Here is a 25398-nt window from a genome sequence, read left to right on the forward strand (position 1 = left end):
AATCTCAAAGTCAGACCGTTCAAATTGAAGGCATTGTTTTATGGCCACGCCTGTGTCAGGACAAGAGGCTGATGACCCATTGGCTAAGTGACTGCGATGCAAGTTCACCTTGGCCTGGTGGAAAGGTCACACAGGGCCATTTCTAAGTATCCCCCCCACCCCTCCAAACTCACCCATGACATCTCCTTGATTTGTTAGGGATATGATGTGCTGATATTTGTCCTCCCCAGGTGGCCATCGTCTACTTGTGAACCAGGGCTGGGCCCAGGGCTGGGTCACTCATTTCAGTTTTTGGGCAATGCCACGTGCCTGAAGTTATTATGTCATTGACATGTGATCTTATCTGATGCACAAGTAGGTTGGGTCCCTAGTCCCCAAACTCTGTGATTACTGCTGTAACAGGCAAGGGCAATCCAGAGAGAGGCCAAGTAGAAAACGCTGCTTCCTCAAAGAAACCTGTTCGGATTTCCCACCAGGTTGAATCTCACTGTTATAAGCCTCTACATCACCTTGTACTAGATATGAAATCCACAAAGTATGAACCACATTCGTCCTGCTCAGCACTGTACGTCCAGCACTAAGCATATTACAGGTGCTTAACGAACGGTTGTCCGATGAATGAGGAGTCATGCAAAGGCTTACAGGGGTGATGGCATCTGAGGTGGGATTTGACAAATCGCACATGATTAGATTTATGTCCTTCCTAGTTAGTACAGGGAAAATCCCTGGTGGTTACAGGTACTTTTGATGGCAGGATGAAGAATAGGCAGATGAAGGATTTTCAAGGTACTCCTAGGTGCAGAAAGGATTTGTGATTGTTGCTTTCAACACACTCAGGAAACCAATCTGTAATGAGAATAGGGCTTGGTGAGCGGGGGGCCCCAATCGGGGCAGGGAGGGGGATAGCAGAGCTTGCCTTTTCTTCATTCTTGCTCCAGTCTCCTACGAAAGAGAGCTGAGACGGAGAAGAATTAAGACTTGAAAGAAATCTTCGAAAGATTGCTATTCCTTTGGTTACTACTTAAAACCTTCCTCTCCTCTCTAATTGGGGTGAACACATTGGTGACAGGGCGTTTACCAGTCGCCGTGTAAATTAGGAGTCTTTCATTCATGATTCAGTTCAATTCAACAACTATTTGGTGAATACCCATGGCATCAAAGACCGTGTGTGAGCCATGGCAGAAAGAACAAGATGTGCGACCCATAGGCTCTGTCTTCAGGGATCCGATATTTAGTAAAAAAAACAAAATAATAATAACACGGGTAGCATACACAACCAGAATGCAATCAGAACGCGATAGCCTGGAGAAATCACACAAGAATCAGAAATGCTGCACGGGGGAGGTAGGCTTGAAGTAGGAATCGGAGGGCAAGTAAACATGATGTGTCAGGGATGCCTGCCAAAGAAAAGAAGTGATATCGGAAGCTGGCCTGTTTGGGGAAGAGCTTGTCGTGGCCCCTCGCAGCAAAGTGACGGAAGGTGAATTTCAAAAGGGAGACTGGCACCAAACCGTAGGAAACACCAAACACCAGACCCAAGTGTTTCCAAGTGTTCGATATCCTCCATACGTGGCACGTTAGCCAGTGGTGGGGCAGGGATTTAAGCTCATGTTTGGTCTGACTCCGAAGCCTATATAGGTCTGTATATACCTGCATACACTGTGGCACGTATGAGCTATTTAACTAAATATCTTGGACTGAGGAGAAAAGTGGTGGAATTTTCAGGAACCTTCTTTGTAATACAAAATCTTCCTCAGCTGCTAATGCACAGGGTCCACAGCCCACCGGTCTGAGCAGAAGGGGAAGTCTGAAAAAAAAAAAAAAATTGGCACATGACCACCGTAGAATTTGCTCGAGCTTTGATCCGACGGGTGGAATTTCATATCTGGTTCCTGTTTTGTTCCTTTATTCAATTCAACGAATGTTTTTAACTGAGGGCTGGGATAGAGAAAGGAAGGGAATAGTAATGCTCTCCGTAGGAATGAAAGAGGAGGGGGCAAAAGGAAGGTGGCCTCCCATTCCAGGGCCCCGTGTAGTCATTGTGCTATAGTTGAGCTACTCTAGTGCAACGTGGATTTAGACCCTTGGGAAGAACACGCTGGGAATCCAGTTCCCACTCGTAGAATGGTTTCTGATAGAAGGCAAGTTCTGGATTCTAAAAATGGCAGGCAGAGGCTCCTGGCTAGCTCATTTGGTAGACCATGCAACTCTTGATGGCGGGGCTGTGAGTTTTAGCCCCACGTTGGGTGTAGATATTACTTAAAAATAAAAATCTTTAAAAAAATGGCAGGCAGGGGCGCCTGGGTGGCTCAGTCGGTTAAGCGTCCATCTTTGGCTCAGGTCATGATCTCACAGCTCGTGGGTTCAAGGCCCACATTGGACTTTGTGCTGACAGCTCAGAGCCTGGGGCCTACTTTGGATTCTGTGTCTCCCTCTCTGCCTCTCCCCCACTCATGCTCTGTGTGTGTGTGTCTCCCCCTCTCTCTCAAAAATAAATTAACATTAAAAAAATAAATGGTGGGCAAATGAACTTTTGAGTGCAACCTGTTTGAAAAGTGAGGTTATAATAATATTAATGATTTTAGGCCCAAAGCAAATTTTAAAATGTTGATTGTTGAAATACCTACGAACACAAATTAGGGTCGGCCAGAACATTAAACAGATGGGTATGTCGGACAACGAAAAGCTAGCGGTCTGACAGAGTTGAGAGAAAACGTAAATCTGTACATTCTTCCTTCTCTAGTACAAATTAGACTAAAATCCTTCACCACCAGAAATGACTCTCTTCCAGCCAAATGTTTTCTGACCTTTCTCTCTTTATTAGGTGAGCTTCATTTGTCCTCGTATAGTGCCTTTGAGGTATTTCGCCTTCTATGTAGCAGTGTGGGTGATAATGAACTAATTCTTGCTGTATACAGGTGGGGCAGTGGAAGGATCCCCGTGACAGAAGATATGAGCGCATCCCCTTTCTCCCTTGGTCACTATTGGTAGAGGACCCGGTGTAACAACACTCAGGCTGGTCTTAAGGGTTAATTTGCTTCAAGGTAACACACTCCTCTCTTGCTGACTTAAGACCCTTGATGCATAAAAGAACTAATTTGTTTTTTTCGAGATTTGCAGACCATTGGCCTTGCGGAATGACGGACCAGAACGTCCCCAGGCCAGAGAGGCCGGCAAGTCTGTTTGAAGCCCCCTTCGCTTTTTGATTAGCCCCGCAATCTTTTAGCAAAATGTTTTTCTTTTTTAAGGTCACGCAAATGACTTTAGTGACCTCCCTTTGTGCGTCTGTAGACCTTGCCCTCCTTTGTAGAAAGAACAGTATTCTTGGACGACCCCTGGGGCCCAAGGAACCAGACCTTCTTACACAGTCTACCCCCTTCTTCCCAGGACACCAAGGAACTAGAAGTTCTTGCATAACCTCCTAGCACAGAGATAACTTTGTAGCTGACATGTTCCAGTCTGCATGTAATCAGGAAATATCACAGACCACTGCACTCCCTTAACCGGTTAAAGACCTTTAAGAAACTGGGCCGGGCAGATACCTTGGAGTTGGCCTTTGGATAGGAGTCTGCCTTCTCCCCAGGTGGCTGGCCTTCTGAATAAAGCTCATATTCCTTCCCAATCAACACTTTTCTCTTGAGTGCCTTCAAGTGATGAACAGCCGAACTTGGGCTTCGGTAACACTTGGACAAGTCATTTGAGCGTTATGAGTCAATCTGCTCATCTGAATATGAAGCGAGGCTTCATTCAGCTCTGAAAGTCTCTGATCCTATGTATTAAGCAAAGTTTTATAGTAGAGCTTCTCTGAAGATGATTTTTAAAATTATTGTTCAGTGAGTGATTTTTTTTCCCCATCTCTCTCTATGTTGTCTTGTCAGGGATGGGTCATTGTTTCCTCTTAAAGTCTGTGTTTTGAAAAGATTCATATTGTTGAAAATTGTGTTTTTAAAATGTCACTTGAGGGGCAGTGGCTATTTAGTAACAATTGTGGATCTTTTGTTTTCTCCCGATTTCCTTTCTAATACGCAGCTGGCAAGTTATTTGATTCCAGTAGACCACACAGGAGGAAATGAAAGTGCGAACATAGCAAGTTGGAATTTAGAACGTTGACGGGTATACGAATTATTATGTTTTTAGATGTAAAAGGTGGACTTCTGAGAAAAAAAAAAAGGTAGCCTGAGGTATCTTAAAAAGGGAAGAAATATTATTTTTTTTCCACTGCAGTTCATCCTTAGGAAGAACTAAGCCGTTTTTTTCATTTAAAATTTGAGGTGCCATTCATTTTTATCAAACTATTTTCCAGCTTCAGAAAGAAGCAAACTTTGTGCTGTGCGTTTTTCTTCCGGAAATGGTTACTTCGTTCCAGTTTGGAGTGGGGTGGGGGGGGGGGGGTGGCTGGTGGGCATAAATTTGTTCTTCTTAATAGATGATCCCTCTATTTATGTGTGAATGAATGAGAACGTGTAAGTGGTCATCTGGGATTCAGTGCAGTTTCTCTCATCCTGTGTTAGCCACGTTAACTGTCCCACGGTGAGATCCAGGAGGATGTATCCAGAGCAAAAGGAAAAGAAATACCAAAATGATACATCTTTTTAAAGCCCATGCCTCAGGATGAGCTACTGAAAGCTCTGTGGAGAGAGCGAATCTAGTTTTAAGGAGGCAGGATTCTGCACAGGCCCTCTGTTCACCGGGAGGGAGAAATCTGTAAACGGAGGCATGCTGGGGAGCGTGGCCAGGGAAACCTGTATCAGATCTGCCTCTGGCCTGAGCAGGGAAGGGTGAGGTGCAAGTTCTGGTGCCTTCCAACGGTCTGCCCCTCCCTTGCACAACCACATTTCTGCCCTTGCAAAGCCAAACTTGTGTTTGGGCAGCTCCTTCCGTGGTACTCACTTGACTCTTGTACTGCAAGTTGGTCGGGAAATATTATTTCCTCCCTTTGTCAGGTGAGAGAACAGACATAGAACGGTGACCGGGCAAGTCCAAGGACAGCCTGGTTGGCAGGAGACGTCAGGCTTGAACTTACATCACTTGATGTCAAATGTAATGCTTCCTCTGCATTCCTTCTGAATGCATTCTCTTTTTTCCTTCTGAAAGAAATTCTCAGAGTATTTCCTGCACTGATTTGCTGCCTTTCTGTTATTAAACTTCTAGCAGAATGCTAATAACATCCTTTGTGACCAGTGGTTTACAACTGTTCAGAGACTACACGAACCTTACATCCTGTGGCCACGGGAAAGCAAACAGCCACCCTAACAAAGAAGGGACAAGGTCTCAAGATGGGATGGCTCTCGTCAACCAACTTGTCCTTCTCGGAGGCTGGCCGGGGGCTGAGCTGTTTGCAGAAGACTGGTGGACTCAGTGGGCTTCGTTCACCCTCGGGGATGGGGCCAGGAGGGGAAAGGCGGGAAGGGAGTTAACATTTATGGGACATCGGTGACCTATCCAGCTCCAGAGTAGGAGTGGAGACTTCGAGGGTAGACTTCCAGTTCCCTGGCAGCTGTGGCCTGAGCCAGCTGACTGATGCTCCCTCCTGAGATTCTGACTTGGAAAGAGAGGCCCTCAGGTGCAGGAAGAGTCAGGGATTAGTCACAGCAGCAGCGTGGAACGAGTGCCCAGTGGGGCAAGTGTGACTTCCTAAGCAGAATGTTAAGTGGGGGGCTCCTGGCTGGGCCTTGCCTGGTTTGGTCCCCGCGGTATAGACAAGCCTGGATCTCCTGCCCTCTCATCAGTCCTGAGAGACCCCCTTTCAATAGGCTCTTTCCGCCAGAGACGGTTTCTGTCCTGTGCAGCCGAAACCCCTCCTGGGAGAGCCGGGAGGAGGTAGAATTCAAATGGATCTCTGAGATGCTGTAAACCATTGTTTATTCTTCCACACCCAAAAAAAGTGATTGGAATCTGGGTGACTGCCAAACCCTGTCTGGTGTATGCTTTCGTGAGAAAACCATTTCCAAGTATATCAGTGATCAGAGAGATCAATAGCGATCGCACGTATATGTATTCACATACACACACACACACACACACACACACACACACACACGTTTCAATCGATTGGCACGTTTTCACGAAGGGAATTGGTTAAGCTTTCCCTTACTGGCACGTCCACGGGGGGAGAGCAGATGTAACATTTACTGAGTGGTTGTAAATGCAAGAGGCAATGGGTGGGCCACAGAAATGGTGTTTTGGTTGGGAACAGATTTGAGAGTCAGATTTGATTTCGGTTCTAGGTCTGTTCCTTAATATACCTTTGTGACCTGGACGAACGATTTATCTGCTTTGGACCTCCGTTTCCTTATTTGTAGAATGAGGATAATAATGTGTAGTTTCTAGAGATGTCACCGGCACACAAAACACCTGACACAGTGCTTGGCACATGGCAAGTGCTTCGTAAATGGGAGTTATTATTTTTATTTGAATATACTGCCTAGTTTAGTTCTTACCGCGTTGCTGGTAGGTGGGTGTTTGTCCTCTCGAGTAAGTTTAGGTATCTCACTTGCTGGTAATCCTTTCACCACCTTCTGGGAGGAGAATGTGGGGATGGGTGAAAAGCAGGTAACATGAAGAAGCCAAACAGATCTTTCCAAACATTTCGTTTGAGCCTAAAAGGTAAGTTGGGTTGTCTTTTTCAGGCTCACTATTAAACTGTTTGTTCACAGCTCATTTGACCAGTGCGTTTTACCTCCCAAGACAAATTTAGGTTTAAAAGAAGCTGTCAGAAATCAAGAGCCCTCGGCATTTTATGAGAAAGCATGATACAGCTCCCCTCAACTGAGTTACTCCTGTTGTACTCGGCCTCCCCACATTCGGGTACCTGATCTACCTGGTGGCGGAGGAGGGGGGGTGGGGGCGGGAGGGACACAGCTCCTGGCATCCCCACTGTAGAATGCTGCTTGTCTCATGCAGTGGGAGCCACAGGCAGGTTTTAAGCAGCCCCAGTCTAGAAGCTACCCACTTCATCCGCAAAGGGATGATAGATTTGGGGGAAAGAACTGAATCTACCTAGAAAACAAGTCCATCCACACGTAGCCAGTAATGAATACTTACTAGTAATTCACATTGTTTTCTATTATACAAAGTAACCTATATGAAAAGTCTTTGTCAATGTGCTTAGCAAGTAACAGACATCCAGGGAATGTTAATTTCCCTTCTCCCTTTCTTCTGCAAACTGTTCTTGTGGCTTGTAAAACATTTTCATCTGAATTAGCTTATATAATTCTCATAGTGATTTTAAGAGATGTGTGTTGTTTTTAACTTCTGCTTTACGGAGGTGGAAGTCTGGAATTTGGAAGGATTTTTCTATGACTGTGCTGTCTAGCAATGGTAGAGCAGGGACTCAAACCCCAATCTTTTGACAACAATCTGGTTTTCATTCATTCCCCATTTGTGGATCATCTGGCATGTGTCTGGATCTGGGCCGGGCACCAGCCAAGGTCCCTGCCTGTAAGGAACTCACACTGGTTAGGGAAAGTCTTTCCTTTTTGCCATCCTGTCTGAGACAGCACCATTTTTTTTTTTTTCCTGGCCCTAATTAATGATTCATTCATATCCCAAGGCCCAAGGATGAATAGCTATATTCAGGTTTCCAATTTACGGTAATTTTCTTTGGAAACCAACCAGTTTTGGGTCTCTATTTCAATCTGCCCACACACTTCATAGTTAAACTGTCAAAAATGATGCGGAATGTGGAAATATTTTTTACAAGGTCCCAAGAGGGGCATTTCAGGAGTCTGTGACACTCTGACTCTCTTCAGTCTGAGAAACAAGGAGGGATATGTCCTAGAGTCAATGCACAGCCAACTGTTGTGGTTTTTTTGTTTTAAGTTTGTTTTGTTTTTCTTATAAGACAAAGCTGGGTTTATTGCTTACCCTGGAAAGGAGACAGCTGCTCCAACCAAGGCTTGCGTGCATCTCAGAGGGGTAAATGTAAAGTTAGGTTATTCACTGAGACTCTGAGGTCTAGTTTAATTCAAGTCTTTTATTTATTTATTTATTTTTATTTATTTATTTTTAACGTTTTGTTTATTTTTGAGACAGGGAGAGATAGAGCATGAACAGGGGAGGGTCAGAGAGAGGGAGACACAGAATCTGAAACAGGCTCCAGGCTCTGAGCTGTCAGCACAGAGCCCAATGCGGGGCTTGAACTCACGGACCGCGAGATCATGACCTGAGCCGAAGTCGGCCGCTTCACTGACTGAGCCACCCAGGCGCCCCAATTCAAGTCTTTTAATGTGGTTCTCGATTACAGTCATGGTATTGTTTTAAAACTTGACAATTAAGGAGAAGAAAAGGCTTAGAAAACTCTTTAAAGGTTTGGGACTATTGTCCAGGTTTTCCTCTGGTCACACTGTAACATAATTAGTCCCCCAAAAGTCCAGCCGTGGGCGTAAGGACTGAGACATCAGTGGCCTCTGTATGAGCATGCGTGGCCACTTTGATTTTTCTTAATCCATTGCTACTTTCCCAGTTCAGTCCAAGGACAAATCCTCTTTTTCTCTCTACCTCCCCCTCTCCCCACCCCCCAAAAAAGCTGGAACTTTCAGGGAGCATCATAGACATGACAAAATAATAATTGCAACAATTGTGACAATATAACAGCCCTTTGTTTTAGCCCTGACTAGTGCAGGCAACTGGGCTAAGTATTCCACACGGATTCCTCTTCTTCAAACCCCACGTCAATGCTGTCAGGTGGGTGCTGTTTTATTCTTACTTGTAAATCAGGATAATGAAACTTTCTGAGGTTGAATAACTGAGACAAGGGGTTGAGTGCTGGAGCCAGAATTCAAGACGAGACTATGTGAGCTTTTAACTTCTAGGCTACAGAAGCTGTCTCTCTTTTTAAAATTTATTGTTCCTACAGCTAATTGCTCTAAAGCAACGTCCAAAGGTTTGCTCCCAAGGGAGACGATGGGCTCGCTGGGTACAGAGCTCCTGTGTTCTTTCAGCCTGGTGGGAAGTTCAACGTGTAGCCCACGTTCGAGTGATTAGGTAGCCCCTCCCCTTCTCGGGATGGTCTCCCACTTTTGCACTGTTCTGCCTGATTCCCTGGAAGCCTTCCAGGTAAAAACGGCTTCCTCAGTAACTGCCGGCCCACCCACTGGCCCCTCTGCCACAGTGAATCCATGGCTGTGTGACCCGTGGTTTCTTAAAGGTGTTTCTGTTGGGATACTCCCAACAGCTTTGACGCATGTTATGACAAATTAGTGGTGAAGAAGACACTTCCTTGGGCTAGATGGAATGGATATTCAAATAAATAAGAGAAAACTGTCAACATAAATGGTGGTTGCTGAGAAGTGGGGAGACTTTGAACAACTGGTTCCTTTATTTCCCTGGCTTTGGACAGACATATCTAATTGTTCCAGAGAAATGAAATTCTACCAGTTTAAAAAGCTTCCTGGAGTAGAAGATCCCAGGAATCGCTTCCCTGTAGCCGGTGTGTATCAGCTGGGTGATTCTTTCTTTTTTTCTCTTCTTTTTTTAAAAATTTTTTAAAAGTTTATTTATTTATTTTAAGACAGAGCTTGTGCATGCGCACAAGTGGGAGAGGGATAGAGAGAAAGAGAGACAGAATCCTAAGTAGGCTCCAAACAATCAGCGTAGAGCCCGATGTGGGGTTCAAACTCATGAACCGTGAGATCATAACCTGAGCCAAGATCAAGAGTTGGATGCTTAACTGACTGGGCCATCCAGGCATCCCTGTAACAGCTGGGTGACTCTTTCTTTCTTTCTTTCTTTCTTTCTTTCTTTCTTTCTTTCTTCTTTCTTTCTTTTGTATAATTAACTGTCAAATTGGCTAACATGCAATGTATACAATGTCCTCTTGGTTTTGGGGGTAGATTCCTGTGATTCACCCAATGCTCATCCCAACAAATGCCCTCCTTAATGCCCATCACCCATTTTCTTTTCTCCCCTGCTCCCCCACCCCTAATCAACCCTCAGTTTCTTCTCTGTATTTAAGAGTCTCTTATGGTTTTAAAAAAAAAAGAGTCTCTTATAGTTTGCCTTTCTCTCTGTTGGAAAATATTTTTTCCCTTCCTTCCCCCATGGTCTTCTGTTAAGTCTCTCAAGTTCCACATATGAGTGAAAACCTGTGATATCTGTCTTTCTCTGACTGACTTATTTCACTTAGCATAATACCCTCCAGTTCCATCCACGTTGTTGCAAATGGCAGGATTTCATTCTTTCTTATTACCAAGTAGTATTCCATTGTATATGTAAACCACATCTACTTTATCCATTCATCAGTTGATGGACATTTGGTCTCTTTCCATAATTTGGCTATTGTTGAAAGTGCTGCTATAAACATTGGGGTACATGAGCCCCTATGAATCAGCACTCCGGTATCCTTTGGGTAAATTCCTAGTAGTGCTATTGCTGGGTCGTAAGGTAGCTCTATTTTTAATTTTTTGAGGAATCTCCACACTGTTTTCCAGAGTGGCTGCACCAGTTTGCATTCCCACCAACAGTGCAAGAGGGTTCCCATTTCTCCACATCCTCACCAGCATCTGTTGTTTCCTGAATTATTAATTTTAGCCACTCTGACTGGTGTGAGGTGGTATCTCAGTGTGGTTTTGATTTGTATTTCCTTGATGATGAGTGACGTTGAGCATCTTTTCATGTATCTGTTGGCCATCTGGATGTCTTCTTTGGAAAAGTGTCTGTTCACGTCTTTTGCCCATTTCTTCACTGGATTATTTAGTTTTTTGGGTGTTGAGTTTGGTAAGTTCTTTATAGATTTTGGAGACTAACCCTTTATCCGACATGTCATTTGCAAATATCTTCTCCCATTCTGTCGGTTGCCTTTTAGTTTCATTGATTGTTTCCTTTGCAGTGCAGAAGCTTTTTATCTTGATGAGGTACCGGGTGATTATTTCTAATAACAAATTGAATCCCCCCATCTGAAAACCCTGAATTCATTAATAATGATTTTTCCTTAAGTAGAAATGGACAAAGGATTGCCCACTTGATAGAGGGGGTCATGGCTGTTCCACTTGATTGTCTCAGGAACAGGGGCTGTGATGGAAGAAAGGGCTCACGGAAGGGAGTGGGGAGTGGGGAGCTCCAAGCGCAAGCTCAGAAGTGGAGGGCCATGTCCCAGAGATCAGGAACCATGGCCATAAGAACATCTGGAATCTCTATGTATGTTCTGTGTTTGCTTAGCTAGTGCTTCCTGGGCGACAACAACAAAAAACGATGAGGGGGAGGTGGTGTGGTGATAGTTGAATCTTAGGGAACTGGGGAGAGAACAGCCCTGAGGCCAGGTGAGAAGAGCAGCCTGACTCTATGTCACCTGAACTAACAAAAGATAACAGCACGGGGAGTAACATGAGGTCTCTGATATTCAATGGTGGGAAGACCAGATTAGAGTTGATGTGAATCCTACCATGGTCTTCAACATACTTGTAAACTCTTAGTGAAGTTCATGGCATCTTGACATACCCTGGTACAATCACATCTCCTTCCTGAATTGTGGCCCTTGCATTCCTCGTATTTTTATCCATTCTAGTCAAAGATTGCTATTTTATATGGAACTAAGGCAGGGAGAAAAGGAAACAGATTTCTTGGAACAGGTGGACTTTAAAGGTGAAGCTCTGAGAACAGAGGCTTCTTTAGTTTAGAAGGAAGGCAACCACAAATAAAGAAGCGAAACAAACAAAGAAAGGAAGAAACAGTAAAGAGAGAACACAGACACATCATTTCAGTGTCATGTGTCTTATCATATGCAATGACTTTACAGTCTCCCATTTATTCAGTATTTATTAAATACTCCTCCATGCCTAGGAACTAACTGCACTGTTTCCTCTGGATGAAGCATATAGGAATTAGACTCGGAGAAGCTGGGTCCAGTAGGGGAGTTAAATTACCTAACAGAGGCAGGTGGTGAGAAGTAGGAGACGGAGGTTCAGAGCCAGTGCCATGGGACTCAGAGAAGGGGATCCGTCTCAGCTGGGGCAGTATGGGGAAGGCTTGGGGAGAAGGAGGCCTGAGAACTAGGTCTTGAAGAATTGCAAGTGGGATTTGGCCACGTCAACCTGGTGGGACGTCTTTGGCGGGGAGAACATCAAGGACCAAGGCACAGAATGAGATAGCGCAGGGCTCAATAAGAGAAGAAAGCCTGGGCCAAAGGAGGCCTGATATGGACTGGGAGAAAGTTATTTGGAATGAAGTTCCAATCCAAGATCTGGAGGTTTTTGAATTCCATTTTGGTCAATGGGGAGACACTGGAAGCTTTCAGTTTGTCCATAGATGGCTGGAAAAGTGGTGTGCAGGCTGTGGATAATGCTCTGGAGTTAGGGGGACTGCAGAAGTCTACCTTCCCCTGCTTACTGCGAATGATGATGTTATCAATGTAATTGATTGTAGGCTGCTTCAGGCTGCAGTGGCCACTGCTGAGAAAAGAACTCTGCATGAGAAAGAAGTTACAAAGGTCAGAGACATTGTGAGGCAACTCGGTATGATGCTGAATGATGGATTCTTCTGACCCCATCACTGCTTCTCAGTGGTGGTTTCCTCTGGACCCTGCTTCACTCTTAGTATTTGGAAGCCGAACAACCCTCTTTTTGTGAAGAGTTTACACGCTAAGCACGAGGGAATTGCCTGGTAGGGCAGAGACTTTAAACACACACAAATAGTCACTGTTCTTGCTATGGCAGCTTTGTCTCCCCAGTCACACCGACCTTCCACACTGGAATTCTGAAGAACTAGATGAAGTGATTCTGAGCAAATTTGTGGAAAAATATGACCCAGATGGTCATGACCAAATCAATTGTGTTCCTACGTGTCGGTTTTTTCCCACAGGGTGAGCAATCTTATAGTACGATCAAGTGCTATCTGGAAGTTGAATATTAGTGTGCTTCAGTGCCATCATCCATAGTCATTCTGAGGAGGGATGAGGGATGAATAACATGCATTTAAAACTGTGCTCAGTCAGACTGGGTCCCTGGTTGGTCACCAGCTGAGCTCCCACTTGGCAACCAGCTCCAACTCCTCATGTGGTAAGATAAGATGACTTTATCACTTTAAAAACACTTTTTTTTAAACGTTTATTTATTTTTGAGACAGAGAGAGACAGAGCATGAACGGGGGAGGGGCAGAGAGAGAGGGAGACACAGAATCGGAAGCAGGCTCCAGGCTCTGAGCCATCAGCCCAGAGCCTGACGCGGGTCTCGAACTCACGGACCGCGAGATCGTGACCTGAGGTGAAGTCGGACGCTCAACTGACTGAGCCACCCAGGCGCCCCGAAAAACACTTTTAAAAGTGTTGTTATGTTATCTAGAATTCCTCACAGAAATTTCCAGAAGTCTGGTGCAGAAGTCCAGCATCTATGCATCATAAGGAAAAGATACAGTTCATCATCTTTTAAGCACTCTCTAGCTATTTAGAACTGATCCTTTATGAGCCCACCCCACGTAAGGGAGCCTCTCTCTTATTATCCCCTAATCTCATTTTCCTTTCATTTTCTGAAATTATCCTGTTTATTTGTTTGCCTCTTGATTATCTGTCCCTTCATGAGAATGTCAGCCTCCAGTGAGCAGAAACCTTGTCCACCTGGCTCACTGCTGCGTTCATGCCTGGGATAGTGGGGGACCTACAATTTACCTCCTTCTATTTCTTGGGTTAGGCTTTGTGCATGCGCCTCCTTGAGGTCTGACCTCCAGATATGAGCACTCTTTATCATCCCTCTTTTCTCTTCATCTTATGTTGAGCCTTACATAACATAAAAGGCGGAAGTGGGACCTGCTTAAATAGGTGGCTCCTTAAGGTTGTTAATAGATAAGAGCACTTGCTGGCTCATTGACACCCTTTGACATTGGTTTATACTGTAGTTACATAGAAGTCTCAGTCTCTAAAGAAGGATTAATCAATGTATACTGAAAAATGTTTCATCTCGTTTTCTAAATTTATTATTCTTTGCAATGATGTTGGAATGGGAAGGCAGGTAGGCGATGACGCCGCTCTTTAGCCAAAGACCCCCAGGAACTCACCTGTGGTTGAACAGGTTGGGTTTGTTACTCATTGGTGGGGAGGACACATGCCATGGAAATCTTGAGGCGTCTCAGTAAGAGAGCGTGAGAAAGGAAGGATAGCATTTGGTCTTGCATTCAGTGCTTTTTGGGAGGGTTTGATGAAGAGTAGCTTTGCTCTGCATTGGATGTTGTCACTAAATGGGGAAAATTCTGGTTTTTTTTTTTTTTATTTAAGTTTTTAGTTTTGAGAGAGAGAGAGAGGGAGGGGCAGGGAGAGAGGGGGACAGAGTTTCTGAAGCAGGCTCTGTGCTGACAACAGCCCGATGTGGGGCTCAAACTCAAGGACCACGAGATCATGACCTAAGCTGAAGTCAGATGCTCAACCGACTGGGCCATCCAGGTGCCCCTGTGGTTGGGTATCTTAGTAATTCTTATGGAGGAGGCAAAAAGAACAGAGGAGGCTGGAGCTGTGACTGGTAAGGAAGTGGCAGTCATTCATATTACCAGGGACAGGACGATGGGGGTCATTTTTTTTAAGCAACGTTCTTATTTTTGTCTGTGTTCAGATGACTATGAGGTGTTTTAGGTTTCGACTTGATCCATCTTGGTCGCACAATGGCTTTGTCTGGTATTGATGTTCTGTGGAATTGCTTATGTTCAACCGAAGAACATCGGGGTCTAGCTGTGCATGTCAGGCCAGCTCCTGAAGGTCAAGAGCTTCTCTGTTTCTCACCGACAAATCCCAGAGAGCTGAGGGGAGGCTTCTGCCATGATTTGGGTGAACCACAGGAGCCAGGTGAATGATATTTGAACAGCACATGGAAAAGTCTCACCTCAAACCACCTAAAGTGTAGGCTCCATCTTTAACACATAAATAGTCTTTTATGAAGGTGAAATTTGCATTTAACAATTTAGTTGGTACTACCTGTATGGGAACATGGAATAATTTTTCTCTAATTTTGTACAAATAAACAGGTTTACTTAAATGTTGACAAGAGCGTTGCTTTTTTTTTTTTTGTTTTTTTAATGTTAATTTATGTTTGAGAGAGAGAGAGAGAGAGAGCAAGCAGGGGAAGGGTAGAGAGAAAGGGAGAGAAAGAATCTCATGCACACTCTATGGTGTCAGTGCAGAGCCTGACACGGGGCTTGAGCCCATGAACTGTGAGATCATGACCTGAGCTGAAATCAAGAGTTGGATGCGTAACCGACTGAATCATCCAGGCGCCCCCAAGAGTGTCGCCTTCTTAAATTCTCTGTTCCTTCCAACCCTGTCGACATTTTCATGCTGCATCAAGAGGGATTTCTTTTCTTGGGATCCAAACACCAGAGATCTACTAGGTGATAGTTATATACACGGGCTGGAGAACTGGGGCTCCACAGGTTTGAGATGGGACACAGTTGCATGACTTTAAGGAAAATTGCTTCCTGTTAAAACCTGGTAGAGGAAGCAGGAGTGTCCTAACAGAGGCAGGAGCATTGCTATTTAAACTCAGACTTTGAAGTCAGGCAGACCTGGATTTGAATCATCCCAGGCCTCCCATTTACCTGCTGTGTGACCTTGGGCAGGTTACCCAGTCTCTGTCCATCTGTTACGTCCACTGTAAAGCAGTGATAAATATGCCCATAAGTTTGTTGAGAGGAGTAAACCAACAATGACAATGGAAACATGTTCCTTGCATGTAATAGATGTGTAATATGTGGTAGCTTTATGTACAGTGACAACCTTAAAAATAAAACAGCCAGTTGGTTTGCCAGCAAAATGCATTTATTCAGGATTAACAGAGGAATTGCAAATCAGGACAAGCAAACTATGGTAACCCACAGGCAAGTCTGGAGAACAAAGGAGAGGGGGTTGCTTTTCTAGATAGTCGGGAGGGGGTGTTTGGAAGGAAAGTCCATTGGAGGAGAGCAGGAGCTTGGGGGTTGTGGCGACTTCTCATTGGCTGGGTTGTTGTTGGGTCAGGAGAAACTCTTCTTTCTTCCAGCTGGAAAATGCAAGGTAGGCTTCTTCTGCTGGGGTCTGGGCAAGTGGCAGTGCTGGAAAGTTCCGCCTTCAGGGCTTGCCCACTCCACTTAAAATGAGGGTTTTTTTTTTTTTGTTTTTTTTTTTTTTATTCATATTCACCATAGCTACCAGATAATTGCTACCCACCAATCATTTGGATTCAGGTGACTAAGGACTAGTTCTGGCTGGTCATGAGTGAATTGTACCATTTTGAATGAGTCTCTCCATCTTTGTAAGCCTTAATTTGTTTACAAAAGCAGAAGGATAATGCCCAACTCTTTGCACTGCCCAGAGTTTTGGTGAGGATGGGACAGGGCAATAAAAGCCCAAGCATATTTATGTGATGGCACTACAGGCAAGGCGTGGCGCAAAGGCACGTGGCATCACGCAGTGTGAGACGCTGTTAATGAAACTTAGAAATTGATCATCTTCTCACTCCTAAAAAGTTGCCTTTAAAGCGAATTTCCTTAGAGCATATTCTTTGTGTTTTTTAATTTGGGGGGCATTTAATATACAGAAGTACAACATTTTACACGTGTTTATCTCCATGTAGCCACTACCCAGATTAGGATCGATGTGTCCAGCGCTTGGAAGGGTTCGTCATGCCCCTTCCAAGCCAAAACCCCTTCCCTGCAGAGGTTGCCATTTCCGTCACCACTGATTTGTTTTTGCCTATATTGTAACTTCACATGAATAGAATTGTACACGGGGTTCTCATTTGTGTCTGGCTTAATTTGTTTTCATAGTGATTATGAGAGTTATTCTGGCTGTGTGTGCCGGGAGTTTGTTCGTTTTTTGTTTTGTTTTGTTTTTAATGGAGTAAGGAGTATTCCTTTGTTTACCAGGATTCGGCAGCCTATAGTAGCCATTCTACTGGTGATGGACATTTGGGCTATTTCTGGTTTTCAGCTATTGTAAGTAAGTCTGCTATGAACCTTTTCATCTTTATATTTATTTATTTAAAGTTTATTACTGAGAACAAACTGAGGGTTGATGGGGGGTGGGAGGGAGGGGAGGGGGGGTGATGGGTATTGAGGAGGGCACCTTTTGGGATGAGCACTGGGTGTTGTATGGAAACCAATTTGACAATAAATTTCATATATTAAAAAAAAAAGTTTATTTATTTTGAGAGAGAAAGAGAGTGCAAGCAGGGGAGGGGCAGAGAGAGAGGGGGAAGAGAGAGAGAATCTTAAGCAGGCTCTGCGGTGTCAGCACAGAGCCTGATGTGGGGCTCGATCTCACAAACTGTGAGATCGTGACCTGAGCCCAAACCAAGAGTGGATGCTCAACCGACTGAGCCACCCAGGTGCTCCTCTTATCCTTTAATATTGGTTTCTATGATATAATTTCAGATGTTTCCTGAGAGGCATTTTGACCTTGACAAGTAATAAGAAACATAAAACATTCAAGTGAAGGCTTCCACAGGACAACAACAATTTCTTTTTTTTTTTTAACTTAAAAGAATTTTTAAAAATTAAAAAATTTTTTTATTTTTTAATTTACATCCAAGTTAGCATCCAAACTAGTGCAATAATGATTTCAGGAGTAGATTCCAGTGATTCATCCCCTATGTATAACACCCAGTGCTCATCCCAACAAGTGTCTCCCTCAACGCCCCTTCCCCATTTAGCCCATCCCCCCCACCCACAACCCCTCCAGCAACCCTCAGTTTGTTCTTTAATTTTAAGAGTCTCTTCTGTTTTGTCCCCCTCCCTGTTTTTATATATTTTTTTGCTTCCCTTCCCTTATGTTCGTCTGTTTTGTATCTTAAATTCCACATATGAGTGAAGTCATATGATATTTGTCTTTCTCTGACTAATTTGGCTTAGCATAATACCCTCTAGTTTTATCCACGTTGTTGCAAATGGCAAGATTTCATTCTTTTTGATTGCCAAGAAATACTCTATTGTATATATATACACCATATGTTCTTTATCCATTCATCTGTCAATGGACATTTGGGCTCTTTCCATACTTTGGCTATTGTCGATAGTGCTGCTATAAACATGGGGGTGCATGTGCCCCTTTGAAACAGCACACCTGTATCCCTTGGATAAATTCCTGGTAGTGCAATTGCTGGGTTGTAGGGTAGTTCTATTTTTAATTTTTTGAGGAACCTCCATACTCTTTTCCAGAGTGGCTGTACCAGTTTGCGTTCCCACCAGCAGTGCAAAAGAGATCCTCTTTCTCCACACCCTCGCCAACATCTGTTGTTGCCTGGATTATTAATTTTAGCCATTCTGACTGGTGTGAGATAGTATCTTGTGGTGGTTTTGATTTGTATTTCCCTGATGATGAGTGATGTTGAGCATCTTTTCATGTGTCTCTTAGCCATCTGGATGTCTTCTTTGGAAGTGTCTATTCATGTCTTTTGCCCATTTCTTCACTGGATTACTTGTTTTTTGGGTGTTGAGTTTGATAAGTTGTTTATAGATTTTGGATACTAACCCTTTATGTGATATGAGAACAACGACAGTTTCAAACGCTATCATTCTTGTAAGTAAATCACAACATCATAAAGCCAGGCTCTGGCATTTTTTTTCCCTTTGGCACACAAGCAGAATAGTCCCCAGCAACATTTTTCATACTGCAGATTGGGAACCACCAGTGTGTTGTAAAATAAGAAAAAATTTTTGTGAGGAAATAGAACCTAAGAGGAACACTCGAATTTTTTCAGCTCAGTAAGGGCAAGAATTGTTATCTGCAGACTTCTGTTCCAATGATACATGCCAAGTGTTTTCTGGGTTATAACTGTAAAGAGAAAATTGTCCCGGGCCCTGAGTGATGGAATCTTCTTTCTGGGAAGAAACTAACATTCCTGCTAAAGCATTGAAGATTTTCTGAAGTTAATGGGATTAAGTCTTGCTCAAGGAAATAGGTTACCTACTCACCCAACTGACTGTCAGTATCAGTTAAGAATCTAGTGACCTTTATCCAAATATAGTAAAACCCTGGACTGTGAGTAACTTGTTCTGCAAGTGTTCTGCTAGATTAACAAACATTTCTAATAAATTTTAACTTGATAAACGAGCCATGTCTTGCAATACAAGGAGTACCTGATGTCAAATGTCACATGACAACAACTGAGCCAATGGTTCTTGAAATTCACTTTGATATACAAGTGCTTTGGATTACAAGCATGATTCTGGAACAAATTATGCTTGCAAATCAAGGTTTTCCTGTCTTTCTTTCTTTCTTTCTTTCTTTCTTTTTTTTACTTGTTAGTCTAACAGTAGCTACTTTGTTTTTCCATAAAACAGCTCCACCACAAATAAATCTTTGAATGGTTTACTACAGGCCTTTTGTTATTTGAACAGCAAGATTGTAAACATGACTCTGAGATGTGTTCATAATTAGGTCGATAAAAAGTTTCCTTAACACTATGTAAAATATTTTTCTTTCTGTGGGTCAAGATAAGAAAAGTCTGGGGGCGCCTGGGTGGCTCAGTCGGTTGGGCGTCCGACTTCAGCTCAGGTCATGATCTCGCGGTCCGCGAGTTCGAGCCCCGCATCGGGCTCTGGGCTGATGGCTCAGAGCCTGGAGCCTGCTTCCGATTCTGTGTCTCCCTCTCTCTCTGCCCCTCCCCCGTTCATGCTCTGTCTCTCTCTGTCTCAAAAATAAATTAAAAAAAAAAAAAACGTTAAAAAAAATTAAAAAAAAAAAAAAGAAAAGTCTGAAAGTCACTGATTCCAGGGGACAGGACAGTGGCAGGCCGGTGGAAAAGAACACATGGAAATTGGTAGTTTCCCAGGGTGGGACCCTAGATCTCCGCAGTGGATTACAGAGGCTCTCATCCCCAGACAATACCTTCGAGACCAGGTTCGGGCTTACCAAGGGATCCCGGCAAACAGGATCTGCATCAGGACATCACTCTGGGCTGACTCCCGCCTCTGTGTGAGTGAGCCGAGTAGCCTCAGGCCAGGTTGACTGATGTGGCCAACAGGTGGAGGGCGAGTCTGAAGGGCGGAGTGCAAGAAGCTGGAGTCTACAACAACCCTGGGAATAATCATCTTATGGGTCTTACATCTTCTTGGAATTCCTGGCCATGGAAAGCAACATCTTGTGGCCTCACAAGATGATAAAACCCACAAACACATGAGGTTGCCCGTCAACGATTGTTGCCCTTACCAAGCTGAAAGGACATATCCTAGGACATAGTATGCGATAACATCTGTAGAATGAATGAATGTGAACTTTCTGTCACCAATGGGTCCTGATGTGCCTCCCTCTGCTCAGAAGTCTTTTTTCTACTTTCTTGGACAGGTCAGGGCCTAGCCCAGGGCTGGTTGATGATTGCTCCTCCTGGTTCCTGGGTTTCTAACTCATCTGTTTCTTTCCCAAAGGGCCAGGGGCTAGAGCTTGACTGGTGGGCTTCTGGCCAGGGCCCTCAAAGTAAACGATTACCTGGATCCTATTTCCAGGGACTTGGCACAAGCTGTTGGCTCTCAGTATGACCAGTCAGAGGAAAGAGGAAATTAACAGAGAAAGAAAAATAGAGCATAGATAATTATTGTAAACATGACAGCAAGGGAAGGAAAAGGAGGGTATATTTACTGTATCATTGAACAGTGAATGGAATATTAGATGAGCAAATCCCTGAAAACGATGAAAGATATCTTAATATTTTATAAAGGGGGTCATTGGGCAATATGTACATTCTGAAATCACGAATTTTAGAACATGAAATAAATCATGTTTGCGTATCTCTGTTTGTTACTCTGCTGGAAATGATTTGATCTGCTTAGTATGAGTTAGTACTATGGATTCCAAAAAGTATGTTTTCTTCTTTCTTTTCCTCACATAGTTGAATATTTAAAAGCAGGTTGACGGTTTTATTTCTTTACTTGTTTGTTTCCATTGTGTCTTAGCCTGGGTTCTGCAGAAGACAGGCTTATTGAAGATTTTGCTGGGGAGTGTGAGCTCCAGGAAAGAAGGAATGTTGTGTAACTGAGTTGCCTGCAGCAATTATCTGCAATCACTGATTCCTGGTGGCAGGATCATGCCGGACCCCCTGAGGAGCCATATGCAATGAATCTGAAGACTGGTCATCGGGGGAAGAAAGTGGAAGGATTGCCTGCCAAGTTCTGTTCCCTGTAGGCCATAGGTTTGCCTGTAAGATGTTCACTCTCACATCTTCCAGGATGGAGATTTGTGGGTACCAAGTGGGTTCCCGAGGCATCCCACTCTGTGTCCACAGAGAGGCGCTGGTGCGGGCAGTGAAGAGCCTTGAGGTATAAGTGGGAATGACAGGAGCTGTTGGTGAGTGCCCAGTGAAGGCTGAAAGAAAAGATAAGTGAAGCTGAGGGGGGCCAAAGTCGTAAATAAGAGATGTCCCATACAAATGGTGAAGCAGTAACACCACACAGGTTATTCCCTGGGACAGTGTTTTGGTCAGAAAGATGGAGAATGAAAATATTTAGACATTGACTTCAGCCTTGAATTTTGTTTCTTCTTAGTAGTAATCTTAGTACAGTAAAAGTCTTCTTAATATATTTGCCCAGAGCTGAAAAAAACAACACAAAGTTCCAGTTGAAGATCTACCAACAGACCTCACTTCTGAACGCCATTGCATGGTGGTTCCTCGCACGGCACCTATTCTCTCTGAGATCCTGTCCACAGCCTGGATGTCTGTATGATTCCCATCTCGAAATTACCATGTCAGCTTCTCTCCTGAACCGAGGGTCCATTTACTTTATTACCTTTAAGAATCTTCCCATAGGAACTTGCAATATAACTTGCAATATAACCCGCGACGGAAATCAACACTGAAATCTTGCCCTCTTGCCTGGTTAGTCTATATGACTAGAGTGCATAGGGCCAGGGCTGGGAGGGAGTCATCTCTGATGCTTTTCTTTCTTCTGTCCTTCACTCCCTTCCCACAATCAGTTGTGAAGTTCCAAGTCCACCCCTTCCTATCTGCAGCTCTGCCCTCTCTTTTCTCTTCCCTGGTCTGCCGTCTTTTTTCTCTTCTCTGAAGTGACTTCTTTTGTTCATCTCCTCTGGCCTGGGTTACAGCCACAAATGGCCTCCTGACTGTCTCTCTCCTTTCAGTCTCTTCTGCCAATCCTCTGGGGGAACATCACTGACTGCCCAGAGACCAAGGGGGACAGGAGAAGTCACATGGTCTGCTGATTCTCAACCAACAGAAAAGCAGGTGTCTAGGTGGGATCTGAGGGTTTATAACAATTACCAAAATTGGCTCTTGCTTGTTCTCCAAGTCTAGCAGCAGTTGTGATGTGATTCCCTCTCCTTTCTGCCATGACTTCTTCACCTGTAACCTTCTGGGAGGTGAGTTCTTGGACATTCAGTACTGCTCTTCGTCCCCCATAAGCAAGTGTTTACGACGTGCTACAGTGTGACTGTGTGTATTTAGTGGTGCCTGGAGATCTGGGGGTGATGTTGGACCTACAACACAGAACATTTCTCCACAAATACCACAGGAAGGCACACCCAAGGAGCCAGTGTCCAGCAGGACCTTCCTGGCTCTTAGCCCAGCTTTGATTTCCTGTCCCACTTGCTGGTTAGGGGAAAAAAAGATGATTTTGGTTAAACTTCTGGGGTCGGGGGTAATTTAACTGAGTGACTATTGGAAAGCACAGTATGACATGTAAACTATCGCCTAATGTTGCAGTAATACGGATTTCCTGTGGGCCAGCTATGTTCAGTCTGGAGTGGAGGCATTGAGAGACATAAAATGTGGAAGGTATATTCCCCTAAAATGCAGGGGGCAACCTATATACGTGGACCAAGTACAAGGTCAGAGAACGCAGGGCTGAGATGTAGGGGCAGAGATAGAGGCTGTTGGAGGAGATTTTGCGGCGTCTTTAAGAGCCAGTCATGGAACAACATCTGCAAAAGAACCACCTTGGCCTTAGACCGTGTTTTAGAATTGTAGCTCACAACACACCCAGTGCATTTGCCTGGTTTTCATAAAGTAGGATGGTGAGGGAGCATCTTACCTGCCTGGAGTTTCAACCGAAGGTTCACAAGGCACCTTTTCTGGTCATTCTAGTTACTGGCTATTTTTCTGTGATTCTGAAACACGGGAAGGAAGGGGGAGACATTCCCTCAGCTGTCTGTTTTTTTGCTTACTTTGCATGATTGAATTTTAAACGGTGCTTTCAAATGTTGGCAGCTTGTAGACTGAGACGCTGCAAATCCCTGACAGAGATTCCAATCATGGGTTAATGAAAGCCGTAAGGAAATAAGCCTGGACGCGTTGCCTTCCATCAGTGTTTACTGTGTGATCTGCAGATTAATTTTCTTTTAATTAGAATCATCAGTGTGGCCTCAGGTTCTTTAATGAATGCCAGGTTAAATCCATTACTTATTTCCCAGCTGTGAATGAGTTCCATTCTTCATTAACATTTGCATCTTCCAGAGGTCAGATTTTTCTTTCTTTACCTAACAGGAATTTTCCCTTTTGTTTCATGGTTAGGGTACGTAACTTGTTGCCTCTGTCAAAAACTGAACAGAAGTAACATTTATGATCACGGCTCCTTGGGTTGAACGCACTCATTTGGCTTGGGGAAAACTTCTCAACACCTGACAAAAATGTTTATTCTTAAAACAAACGTTAGATGATTGCTTCAGTTAGGTCAAACTCAGCGCCTGTGTTATGGGCTGAATTGTGCCTCCCACCCTGACCATTCATATATTGAAGCTCGAACACCCTATTCCTCAGACTATGACTGTGTTTGGAGATAGAGCCTTTAAAAAGCTGATTAGGTGAAAATGAAGCTGGTGGGTGAGTTTTAATCCAACCTGACTGGTGTTCTTGTAGGAAGAGAAAACTTGGACACACACAGAGACACCAGGGATGGGCACGGAGGAAAGACCAAGCGAGGACACGGAAAGAAGGAGGCCATTTGTAAGCTGAGGAGAGAGGTCTCAGGGGAAAACAGAGCTACCAGCACCTTGACCTTTGGCTTCGAGCCTCTACAACAGTGAGAAAATAAATTTCCATTGTTTAAACCATCCAGTCTTTGGCGTTTTCTTACAACAGCCCTAGTGGACTAGTAGAACATCCAAAATCAAGTTTATTATTTCCTTGTTCAAACCCATGTTCGTTTGCTCTGTGGCAAAGGCATTGACTGCTCACTGAATATCTATATAATTTCCCCTGAAAGCCCTGTGGACCCGTAGTTAGATGGTCTGTGGGTGACACCAATCTTATCCCCTGTCACAGTGACCAAGGAGGCTACTATTTCAGAGGCAGACCTCTAGGATGGTGGGGGTCCCATCAGGTCCCTGGAAGACTGATTGGAACAAAGCCTCCCATCAACCAGGGTAGGGGATGTCTCCCAGGTGAGAAAGAACTCATTACTGTATTAAGCCTAGGATTTGGAGGCTTTAATTTGTTTCTTCAGCTCAACTGTGTTTATCATGCATGACCGGTACAAGCTCCATCCTCTTAGTTCACCTGGGAATGTAAATTTAACCACGTACTTGGACTCCCCTCACTTCATAATTTCGCATCCGATAGATCATCAGTCTTTTCCATTCTACTGTTGCAACATTCCACAAATCTGTCCCTACTTTCCATTCACAGAGCTGCTGTCGTTCCCTGAACAAATGACAGTGAGGATGATGACCATTGTTCCAGGCTCTGCTGTAGGGCTTTACATATATGAAGTCACCGCACCTCATAACCTATGAGGTAGGTACTGTTATTATCCCCCTTTGCAGGTGAAGAGATTGAGGTACAGAGAGTTTAAGTAACTCGTTCAAGTTCACACAACTTGTAAGTGACAGAGCTGGGATTTGAAGATCGTCAATCTGGTTTCCATTGCTTTTGAATAAATGGCATTCATGGCATTAATGTCCCTTCAAGGTCTAATCCCAGTGTACCTGCTCACTCTCTTCTCCCGTCAAGGACAACCCCCTACCCTGACTACTTCCAACCTTTTACTCTAGTGACAAGCTAGATTGTTTCTCCAAACCAATCCTGCCTTTTCCAACCTCTGTTTCATTGTTCAGGCTCTTCCATCAGAATCACTCTATTTCCCATTCCCTCTCCCCCTTGGTCCTTCGTATCTACATCCCATGTGTCCTGCAATGTCCCACTCATTTGCTACCTCTTTTGGGAAGCCTTTCTTGGGTCATCTTCATTAAACACTCCCATAATTCCTTGCCTATACTTCCCTTTGGGCACTCATGTTTCACTTATTTGTGTGTGTGCGTATCTTCCTCCATGCAGTATAAACTCCCTGAGCACTGGGACCATGTTTTCTTTGTCTTTAGATCCCGTCTGTAGATAATGAGCACCAGTGCATTGCACAGAATTGTGGAGTTGTAGATGTGAGTTGTAACTAATTGAAAATTTCCTCGAATGCACTGCTACTTAACAGAATATAATAATGTTACCCCTTCTCACTTTGGCCACCATGGCTTAGAATTCCCAATCATACTGAGTGAAAGTGACTTTG

General features: G+C 44.1%; 1 long non-coding RNA gene across 1 annotated transcript; it reads left to right on the forward strand.

Annotated features, from left to right (window-relative positions):
- The first annotated feature begins 8652 nt into the window (after positions 1–8652).
- On the forward strand, positions 8653–23916 carry LOC122219210. Its single transcript, XR_006202302.1, has 5 exons — positions 8653–8685; positions 12796–12992; positions 20839–21758; positions 22189–22258; positions 23754–23916. It is a non-coding gene; the product is annotated as an uncharacterized LOC122219210 (long non-coding RNA).
- The last annotated feature ends 1482 nt before the right edge of the window (positions 23917–25398 follow it).

This window comes from Panthera leo, chromosome B2 (assembly GCF_018350215.1).
Source record: "Panthera leo isolate Ple1 chromosome B2, P.leo_Ple1_pat1.1, whole genome shotgun sequence".
Lineage (NCBI taxonomy): Eukaryota > Metazoa > Chordata > Mammalia > Carnivora > Felidae > Panthera > Panthera leo.